This window comes from Magnolia sinica, chromosome 6 (assembly GCF_029962835.1).
Source record: "Magnolia sinica isolate HGM2019 chromosome 6, MsV1, whole genome shotgun sequence".
Lineage (NCBI taxonomy): Eukaryota > Viridiplantae > Streptophyta > Magnoliopsida > Magnoliales > Magnoliaceae > Magnolia > Magnolia sinica.
In genome coordinates, this window is record NC_080578.1 from 39,040,128 (window position 1) to 39,049,324 (window position 9,197).

At 39.8% G+C, this 9,197-nt stretch overlaps 1 protein-coding gene across 2 annotated transcripts in view; it reads right to left on the bottom strand.

The window, feature by feature from the left end:
- LOC131248680 (metal tolerance protein 1-like) overlaps positions 1–8,739 on the bottom strand; it is a 32,793-nt gene extending 24,054 nt beyond the window's left edge. The window contains exon 1 of one of the 2 annotated variants that reach the window (XM_058249066.1): positions 8,581–8,739. The gene's annotated coding sequence lies outside the window, so the exon portion shown is untranslated. Of the gene's footprint in view, positions 1–8,350; positions 8,472–8,580 lie in introns of those variants that run through there. The other variant, XM_058249065.1, reaches the window with a different exon arrangement.
- Positions 8,740–9,197: the final 458 nt, after the last annotated feature.

Genomic DNA, 9,197 nt, shown 5'->3' on the forward strand with positions numbered 1-9,197 from the left:
TTCATTCTGGTGGTTGATTGATTAGTGGTGATTGACTGATTGGTGAGGTTTTTAGTAAGATAAGTATTTCTATACACATTCTGATGGGGACATCACGCGCACGCACGCCGCCCCCTACGCATGTACACATGAAGGAGGGCCCCAACGTCGATCTGGATCGATGACGATGTCCAGGGAGGGCCCCCATGTTAAAAGACGGAGTTTTTGTTCAAAAAAATGGGCCCGATAATCAAGAAAAGCCCATCATGGGATCTCATGATCATGGCCCGCTAGTCGGATTGCTTTCATATTTTAGGTTTTGCTTATTGTTATTATTTAGAACATCGTGAATGCTTTAGATTTCTTTATTTGGTTTTTATTTTAGTTTACTTCATCGCCAAGTAATAGGTTGTGCACATGATGCGAGTTTTGGGGTATAGGGTTTTCCTATAAATAGGCACCCCTTGTAGTTCTTTTCATTCATTGAAGTTAATAAAAAAATTCCTGCTTTATTTTTCTGCTCTCTTCGTGAGTTGTGGAAGAATTCAAAAGTGGGTGTGAAGCCCTCCCTTTTCGAAGGGCTAACTACCGTGGTGCGAAGCCACATCGATCCCAATTCACCCCCATCTTCCATCATCTTTTTTTTCCATCTTCCCCCACCATCCATACTTCGAATTTGTCCTTTTGTTGCATCAGATTTCTTCATTGAAGCAGGTTTCCAGATTTCGGCCCACAGGCGAGCTGAAACTTCGGCGGAGCACCACGCACAAACCGTACGTCGGATCGAGCTGAAATTTGGAGGTTTTGGAGTCCATCCCTGGCCGACCAGGGCCAAGGTGGCCTTTTTCTGAATAGTGGGCCCCACACACTTGCGGCCGGGATCACACACACGTCCATCTGGACCATTGTTGCTGTCCACACGCGGGATCATCTTTTGGTTCAGGTTTTTATCTTCTTTTATCCTCTCATAGCCGTTTTTTTCATGAATCCTAACCCTATATTACATGATCCTTAATTGATTTGCCCCTTTTTATCACCTTAGGGTTCCTTGAATTGAAATTAGGGAATCCCTTGGATTAGGGACTGATTTTTATGCATGAGTAGTTGATTTTATTTCCCTTTGACATTGTTTGGTTTATAATTTTATTGGTCCAGTCCTTAGCCTGTGTCGGCTTGGACCCGCATAGATTCTCCTTTAATTGAATGTTTGGATTTTCATGTGGGATGTGGAATTTGTGTGATTGTTTCTGACTTGGTGTGATCTAAGCCTGCAATCTTGCATATCATATTTAATTTTCCATGTCCTGCATCACATTCACACGAGTCAATTCTTCTTCACCCACAGACACCGTTCCCCAAGCAGGAAAGCACACACTATCAAACTTGTGTTTAAAATAAATCTCCTGACTAACCATCAAGGTAGGTACATATTGCAGAAGAGTTAATCAAATAATACTATTTTTTTTCTTACAGATAACAAGACAGAAATCACAAGACGGGATGAAAATCTATGGAGCAATTCAGCCTGACGTGTGCATGGTAGCCAAGTTGGTAATACACTAATACTATAAATAATAGTAATGCTCTGCAGATATGAGATGTTTTGGTATTATATTCATGCTAATATATTTATAATTAATATTAAATACTAAGGAAATTAAATATAGGAGTTTTGAAATCAATCCAAGGTTTTCAGGTTCATAAATTCATCAAATAGGCCAAAGACAATATTCTCACCAATGAGTGGACTGTTACACCATTATAAATATGTTTTTTTTTTAATGAATACATATTTGGAATCCTCTAAACTATTTGGAACGAAGGATTGTGTGGTATTGAATAGCATTAAGTGGAATTAACACCATTAGTACAAAATGATTATACTTCTGGAAATACCATCGTATTTTAACCATCCAATCCCACGTTTGGGATCAAATTCTTCCTTTGGGAAAAACATTGTATTAAGTGAAACATGTGTTTGGTGGACCATGGAATTATAATCAATGGACCAAATTTCGCAACCGATGTCGGGCACTTGTATGCATATGCAACTCAATTGTCATGTGTAAAGGGTGCATGTGGATGGACAACATGGATAAAACACATGATTAATGTGGGGCCCACAGATGTAGTGGATTTCAAAATCCTCCAGAAATCCCACCATATCTCCTGCTAGGACTGGATGATATGATACTTAGATTAATCCAATCCTCCCCATCATTTCCAAACATTGGATGGAATTTATAACCCACCAAATGCAATTCAATACCACGCAATTCAGCATACCAAACAGTCCCTACATATTTGGGATTTCCGCACATTTTTCTGAATTTTTTTTAGTAAAACAAAAAATGACCGTTATGAGAGATGTATTGGCTGCCAATATGTGTATAGATTTCAGTGGGCACCGATATGCCCACCAAAACAGATATGGCACACCTTGTTCTGACTAAGCACTCTTAAAATACCAGGAAAACTGACCCTTTAAATGAATTTATGTGAGTTAAAAGCTGAATGCCACAATGTTTTACTCAAAGAAGATGTGTTTGATATCAATTATTCAATTCCTAGAAATGTTACAAAGACCCCATCAAAGTACACGCATAACTCAAGATTTCTTATAATTAATCTACATAGTTGCCAAAGCATTCTCAAATCAAGGCTTAGCATGTCACAGATGGATAAAAATCATCATTAAATCCACAATTCAAATCATGAACTAGATTTCACTGAAAAAACTTCAATGGAAAAAGATGACACTGTTGCAAACTGTGCAACACAACTGTTTAAAAAGCAACATAAAGGGACGGTTTTAGCCAAGAGTTCAAATTTTTGGTGGCTTTGAGTGATAATTCTGTGTCCTTAAAAGGTCATTATCAATCAATTTCTGTTGAGATAGTTATATAAGCTGCGCATGCATTCAACAGGTCATCTATAACCTTTCTACGAACTTTTGTTTCTTACTCAGCATATATAATATGATGCAGGACATGAAATTCGAGTATGATGTGCAAGAATTCAAGCTTAAATCATACCAATTCAGAAACAATTACACACATTCCACATGATAGTCCAAACATTCAATGAAAGGGGAATCTATGCAGGTCCAGGCCGACAAAGGTTAGGGCTAGACCAATAAAAATTATAAGCCAAACGATGTCAAAGGGAAATAGAAATCAACCACACATGCATAAGAATCAGTTCCTAACCTAAGGGATTCCCCAATTTCAATTCAAGGAACTCTATGGTGAAAAAAAATGGGCAAATAATTTAGGGCTAATGCAAACTAAGGCTAAGGTTTAGGAAATAGGAATGAAAAGAGGAAAACCTGACCCAGAGAAAGCTCCTGCGTGCAGATGGTGACCTGGAACTAACGCACGTGCGCGGGTGGGCTGGCTGCACGTGTGATGGAAGCCCACCTCCATAAAGTTATACCTAGGCCTTGGTCGGCTGGGGGAGACCTCAAATCCCTCCAAGTTCGACGACGATCCAACATAAGATCGAAGCGTAGTGCTCCGCCGAAGTTTCGTCCCTCCTACAGGTCCAGATTATGGAAACTAGTTGTAGGGGGATGAATAGCTGCAAAGGCTTGGAATTTCAAAGCAATAATGGATGGGAGAGGGTAGGGACAGATGGGGATAGATGTGGCTTCACACCACGTAGTTAGCCCTTCGAAAAGGAAGGGTTTCGCACCCACTTTTGAATTCTTCCACAACTCACAAAAAGAGCAGAAAAATAAAGCAGGAATTTTTTTATTAAGCTTGAATGAATGGAAAAAACTACAATAGGTGCCTATTTATAGGGAAAATCTTATACCCCAAAACTCGCATCATGTGCGCAACCTATTACTTGGCGGTGAAGTAAACTAAAATAAAAACCAAATAAAGAAATTCAAAGCGTTCACGATGTTCTAAATAATAACAATAAGCAAAACCTAACATATGACATCAATCCGACGGGTGGGCCACGATCATGAGGTCTCATAATGGGCTTTTCTTGATTATTGAGCCCACCCTTTTGAACCAAAACTTCGTTTTCTAGCTAGGAGGCCCTCCTTGGACGTCGTCATCGAACCAGATCAATGGTGGGGCCCTCCTTCTGAGTACGTACGTGTGTAGGGGGGGTGTCGTGCATGCGCGTGTAGGCGGCGTGCGCACAATGTCCTCATCATAATACCTTAAGGTCATCTTAGTAACTTTGCATATATCGATGTATCAGCCTCATCTTTTCAGCCCTAAATACATGAAATATCAGATATACGAAGGGTCCAATCATGATTCATGTTTATCATGCGAATTTGTCAATAGCATCTACCATAGCATGAGTTCCTTCAAATTTCTAGCAACTCTTTTAACAAGCTTTCTTCCTCACTTGTTTCTTTTTCTTTTCTCTTTTTTTTTTTTTTTAATCAACATCCTCCCTTGCTATTTCTTGTAGCCTTGAATTTTAGACATGCCACGACAAGATCATGATCCAGTTATTAGCTAATCAGACCGATTTAAGTTCATGAATTTGAAAGGAATTCTTGTGGCCCACAAACTTCTTTAAGCTATGATTTTTACAGAAAAATCTCCAACCACTTATCCCAATCCCAAAAAAAATGGTACTTATCAGTCTGCTTGAATGCCTACTGTGATCTATTTCCCTTTATTGTGATTTGCATGTCCTGGTAAATACAAAAAACTCTCTTAAGCAAGAAATTCAGTACTATTGTCGCGCCATATTTACAGATAATACATACTAGGGGTGTGGCGGCCTGGATGAAAGACGTAGTGCCAGGGAACCCATCTCTCTTTGGCGGCCTGGATGAAACACGTAGTGCCAGGGAACCCATCTCTCTCTCTCTCTCTCTCTCTCTCTCTCTCTCTCTCTCTCTCTCTCTCTCTCTATATATATATATATATATATATATAGAGAGAGAGAGAGAGAGAGAGAGAGATACTAGAAGTGGTTAGTGTTTCGTGTCTCCTTTTTCAATTTTCAGTTTGAAGTCCTGTTTTCAAATCATTTTCACATGGAGTTGAGTCACTTCGAATTCTATATTTTGAATGCCAGTTCAAGGACCATCACTCCATGATTTTATAAAACATGATGCAGCTGCTTTCGGATGTCTCAAGCCTTCTTATTTGGTGCATGTAGATGCCACTGACCCATTGCGTTCCCTCTCTAGTAAACATTAGTATGCGAAATTTAAAAGTTTTCCAAATGATATCAGAACTATTTCATGCATGAAAATATAAAGACGTGTAGTATCATAAAGACTCCACATGCCTGTAGATGAGGCCGGTATTCAAAACTTCCCTTGGCTTCAAGAGGTATGTCTTCCTACTCACTATTAGGAGTATCTTTGGCTTCTAGTACTATGATGCTTGGTTCCTTCCAAACACTAGTGTGATTGAATCTGATACCTGGATAAGGATTCCCCCTTCCCACTACAGATTTTACTGGCCTTTTGAATTCAAGACCTACTAGCATTTAGGACTGGGAGTAAAAACCACACCAATTGAGCTACAACAACTTTTATATTACAAGAAAAGCATTTTTTGCATAGTTGTAATTATGATTTTTAACCAATCCTAGCTGTTCGCATATCCTGAGAGTTTCAGATTTAGAGGATCCTTGTCATGCTCAACGTGTACTTTAGTTAATGTAGTGTACTACATTAGTAGTCATGCCCATACCAAAAGTTACTCAACAAGACACTATAATGGAACAGGAGATGCAATCTGAAGATTGCGACACCCTTATTTCACCACCGAATGCTTTCTAAGCATAAAGATCCTCATACTCGTTTGATTGATGATATCCTATTCTTGCATGTATTAGTCCCTTGTTGCAAATCCATTATTAGGAACACCTTGGGCCTCTAGTACTGTGACGGTTGGCTCCTTCCAAACATTAGTGCGATTGAATCTAATACCAAGATATAGTTGGCGAACTGTGAAGCGAAGCAGCAACAAATTTGGGTATGGGAAAAAGGAAGCATCTGTTTCAAAATGTAAACAAGTATAAATAGGTAAGAAGAGGGAGCGGGAGCAAGAATCTGAACCGCAACTCGAAGCAAGAGCTGCGCCTAGTTAGAAGGATCTTGCAACAAAGTGCCTGGATAAGGATTCACCCTTCCCCAATACTTAGAACTCAGATTTTCTGGGTTTTGAATTCAAAAATTACTAGCATTTAGGATTCGTAGTAAAACCACAGCAATGGGGCTACAAACCCAACTTTTCGTTTTACGTGGAAAACATTTAGAATGGTTGTAATTGTGTTTAACCAATCCTATTTGTTCCTGTATCCTGAGAGTTTCAGATTTAAAGAATCCATGCCATGCTAGATATCTGTACCTTAGTCAGTTAATGTATTGCAATAACCTTATTTCACCCCACGTGTTCTCTGTATAAGGATCCTCGCACTTCAATTAATGATGTCCTATTTTTGCAAATGTTAGTCCCTTGTCGCAAATCCAAAGGCTTGTAACAAAAGGAGGTCCATAAAAATCCAAGGCTCAAATGCAAAGTCATTCTTTGAGACATGGATAGTAACTTTTTTACAAAGTACTAAGTGGTCTACATTGACCCTTGAAACAATGAAACACCTTGATAGTTTGATATCATTAGAATGGAACACTAAGACATTCCAGAGTCCATCAACACTGCCTGCTCCTCTGTTCATCGTGTTTTCCATGAAATGGTAACCTGAATTTCTGTCTCTCTGGTTACAAAAATGCCATTATCTACTCTGTTAGATCATTGGCATTCTGACTGTAACCATCCTTATCAATGGTGCACATCCATCTACAAGGTCAGTTACAATCCTCCTAAACGTACGTCTTTCCCAAAAAGAGAGGTCAAAAGATGATTGGACATGGCGGAGACCATTCTAAAGTCTCTAGGCAACACATCATCTCTCCTGATCTCTTCAAAATCTCCCTAAAACAAATGAATTCCTTCTAGATTATGATTCCTGGTTAGAAATATGACAAACGATTGATTGCTTATTGGAAGATCCCAGTGCCACACCTATACAAGAACCATGAACAAATTTGAGACGAGTATTCAAATCAAGATTAATCTCCAATGCGAAACAGGCCTCGTGGTTTCTGTCGCCTTCGATCCTCTTTCTACCTCTGGTGGAAACACTTCTCATGGGCCTCTCCATCCACAATTTTATATTATCCCTCTCATCAGAATGGATGGCATTGTGGTGATTCTCTGACGCAATGCTGGTTTGAACCTAGAAATGGTCTTTTTGAGTATTCTGAACATTACGCCTCTCTAGAGACATGTGACTCTTCCATCTTTTTAACGACTACATAAACAGATAGTATGACTACAATCTCAACATGTCTATTTTGGGATAGACACAGATCTATTATCAATAACATTCACCTCTTCCTTTTAGGTTCTCCATGCCTGTTGCAATTACAACAACTATCGCAACAGATTTTTGCCTACGTGATGAGAGCTCTTCCATTTGATTCCCTGGCCCACCTAATCATACTTAATTGAAACAGCCCATCTACCACATCAGAATCATAACTCATTTATCATGTTGTTTCCACAAGATTTTCATACCATGTGACTACCCCAATGTGGTAAATAGCCCATATAGGCAATGTAGCCTCAATTGCATCAATGTTTGTCATAAGCTCTGTAGCGATGTCTCTATGGCCATAGATGGAATACAAAAGGTGCCACAGAAATTCCATTTCTACAGTTACGACACAACCCAAGGTAGAAAAAGATTGCAATTCCTTCTCTTTCAATTCATTTATCAAACCTATGCAAGACTCATCCAAAGAGAAATGCTAGGTGGAAGTGCCTTCATCTAATACCAAATGCTTGCATGCCAAATGCAGCCACACGGCATGTGAGAGAGACCCAGGACGTCCTAATGGATGGACCCACGGTGAATCTACCATGTGCCAGAAATCAGGCCAGCCTAATTCCATTCTCCATATGAGCCACACATGTATGAACAAGTTAGATAATCAACAACTCACATTCAATGTAAACATGTGGCCCCTCCAACAAGTGAATTGACTGTATATTTGTGCAAGTTCACAATCACAGTCCAGCCCATCTGATGAACAGACCAGATCTCCCACGCATGTCCCAACTTGGCACAAGTGGGACACTTATGTCCGATGCATGTGATTTGTATCCCTCTCATTAAACACCCAAATATCAATTAGTGCAATCACAAAGGAATCATTGTGAAATTTCCAAACAACTCTAACAGAACGGAATTGATTTCAAGCGTAAACCAACAAGATGCTAACAAATAACAACAGAATTTTAAACAATAAGAAATGCTGTGTTCATGGAAACCGCTTGAATTCAAGATAGTAAAACTGAAACATCGATTCGTTTACCTTGATCTTGATTCGACCGACCAGCGACAAATGCTAACAGGAATTCTCCAAATTCATTCAACATTATAACAAATGCCCAAATGGCGTATCAATCTCAGTCATGAGAAAGAACCAAATACCCTGAGTTCCAGGAAGAAAACGGAAAGATGAGATTGCAATAGAAAAAGAGAGGGTTAGTTGAAAAGGCAAGAGAAAACAAAACAAAAGATAACGAGAGCAGAAACACCTACCTTCGAACGTTGGTGAGGCCCACAGCCGCATGTAGGGCAGGCAGATGAATGTGAAGAACCCCACCTAAAAAGGGACCAGATTAGGTGCGGCCCCGGCCTCACCCAAGGCGGTGCGGCCCTTACCGTGGGGCCTACCTTGATATATGTACTCTATATCCGCTCCGTCCATCTGTTTGGACAGATAATTTTAGTACCTGAAACCAAAACTGAAGGATATCCAAATCTCAGGTGGACCATACTATAGGAAACAGTGTTGATTGAACGTCCTGCTATTAAAAGCTTCCTACGGACCACGGTAAGTTTTACTTAATGTTTATTTTCCATCCAACCTATTGATAAGGTCGCATAATCCTGGATGAAGGGATAAAACAAACATCAGCTTGATCCAAGACTTTGGTAGCCCATTATGGTCAATTATCAATGTTTCCTATAGTATGGTCCGCATGAGAATTGAATATACTTCATTTTTGGGTTCATGGTCTAAAATTCTCTTAAGAAACGGATGGACGGCATAGATATAGCATACATACATCAATGTGGGGCCCACGGTAAGGACCGCACCGTCTTTGGTGAGGCCGGAGCCGCACCTAAACGGCCCCACTAAAAAGCGGGCCGGG